This window comes from Populus alba, chromosome 9, assembly GCF_005239225.2.
Source record: "Populus alba chromosome 9, ASM523922v2, whole genome shotgun sequence".
In the NCBI taxonomy this organism is placed as follows: Eukaryota; Viridiplantae; Streptophyta; class Magnoliopsida; order Malpighiales; family Salicaceae; genus Populus; species Populus alba.
This window is the reverse complement of record NC_133292.1, coordinates 753,279-755,672: the sequence shown is the minus strand read 5'-3', so window position 1 is coordinate 755,672 and position 2,394 is coordinate 753,279.

Genomic DNA, 2,394 nt, shown 5'->3' with positions numbered 1-2,394 from the left:
GTTATGGGCCTTTTCAGTTTAGGGTTTTGAGCCAATTTTGAGTGGACCTCATATAAATCCACATAAGGGGTCCATTAGGGTTAATTTTTCAAGAACTATTTAAACTCATGTAAGATAAAATTTTGGCAGCTTTGATGAATATTATTCTGAATTTTTCAGTTTTAACGTGTGAGAGTGATTCTTGTATTCTTCAGTTCTTGAACGAACTGAATCTGACTTATCGAAGATTAACTGGCTTCGTGGCGTCATTCTACTCATTCCAATAGTGTTGGTGCCTTGGGGCAGGTTTCCATTGTGTCACACTCTTATCAGACCTCTTTCAACATTCCGGGATCAGATCTCAATCTTCATTGTGGGTTGCGTGACCACGTGATCACGAACATCAGTATGGTTCTTTGACATGGTATCAGAGCTTTAATGACCAAGTGGTCACGAGTTCGAATCTTACTATCCCTATTTATTTGATAAAATTAAGCACAATGTAATGTGGGCCTGTGCAAGTTTCAAGCCCAAAGGGCTTTCATTTGAGGGGGTGTGTTAGAGAATAATATAAATCATATCTTGGGGCCTCACCTAACAGCTTAAGTTATTAGGTTGAGATGGTTCTTTGACACCGACTCCCAGATATCAACTATTTTGAAGATAATGCTATGATGATAATAGGTTGAGAATGGTCTGCATGTGACTGCAACTAAGTGTTGAAAAGATGCCCTTGTCGAGGAGAATGAATGATTGAAAGATTTTGAAAATTACAATGAATGATCACTAAATGTTTAGCCCCTTTTGTGTTATCATGCCAGTATTCATGTTGGCATAAGTTCTTTGTTGTTAAACTTCTTTTCCAAAGTTTCAATGAAATAATGAGTTTTTTATTCAATCGTATTTATGACCAAGCATTATTCATCTTCTTAAGAGAGTTTTCTTATAAGAACTCACAAGCACATCTTTGAAGCCTTGCACGATCTCATAGACGCAATTCATCTCTCTTACCAAAATCAGTTTCCCTATTGGAGTTTTGAAAAATTGATCTGGCATTTTGATTTCAAAAACTAATTTGACGTTTATTCAAAAATGATATTTTTAACATTCTACTTGTAGAATGACAAGTCAATCAAGCAACTCCATCATTGAGGTGATTAAATTATAAACCAAAAAGAAAAAAGAAATGAATAAATAACCTTACCCCATGACTCTTGAATCATGTGTTTTTAAATGTATGAATAATGGTATGTAGTGAACTCATTGCTCATGATTCATGAAATGCATCTTTGCAAAGACCAAACCATCACACTAAATGAGGTCAAAGTTTATTGATCTTAACTGCTTGCGCTTGAAATGAGAAAAGACCATCTTTGTTATTCCTTTCACGTTCTGAAATAAGTACATTCCTTGTGATCCTCTTTTTGAGCCTGAATATTTTTTTTTTTTATGAAAAAAATCCCGACTATGATCACACCCCACACTAGGAGGCAAGAGAAAATTTCAATGATAAAAGGAAAAAAACCAAAAAAGGCATAAAGCTCAAGAAATTCAAATGCTAGGGGGCATGCCCAAATCACTACAAAAAGTGACATCTAAAGATAAAGTGAGTATGCCCTAGCAATGCAATAAAAAAGAAGAAGAAGCAGCAAATCAAAGAAGAATGGCAAAAGAAAATATGAATGACATCAATAGTCAAACTATTGATAGTGATCCTTAGTCTTTGGAACCCTGAAACACTCTTTGAGCCTTATGAATCCTTTTCTTTCATAGCCAAAAACCACAGCCTACGTTACGTGCTTGTAGAAGTCCTTTCTAATCAAGCAATCAAGCAATTTAGAACAATAAACAATGCTCTCGAAATGTAAAGAATATTTTTTCATAAGATTCATGACATCAATAATAAACTATTCATTATTATTCATGCTGATAGAGATGAATGCCCAAAAAGAGACAAGTTTTTCTCATACAAAACTTTGAGCTTTTTCTTGAGCCTTTCACTTTGAAAACCTATAAAAACAAAAGGTCATCTCATGACGTATTTTCATTAAAGATCTCATTGCCAAACACAAGAGCAAATAATCTCTTTTCCAGAAAAGAAAATAATCAAGGAGTTGCAAGATTTCAAAAGCAAATTATTTTAGACTCACATCGAAACAATTTTTGTTTTCAAAATGCAAGATCAAGATTTTAAGATTTATTTTTGGACCCATATTCCTTAACTAAAATGAACAAAAAGAGAAATGAGAGAATGGTATTTTAAAACCGTTATTTGTCTAAGTCGCTGACAGGGAACACTTGGGGGCAATAACCAGTATAAGGGGGTAACATTGTATTTAAGGAAAATCTATCTCTTCTAGAAAAAGAGAGGAACATTTCCTATAACAAGACAAGAGGGCATTTTGGTTTATGAAA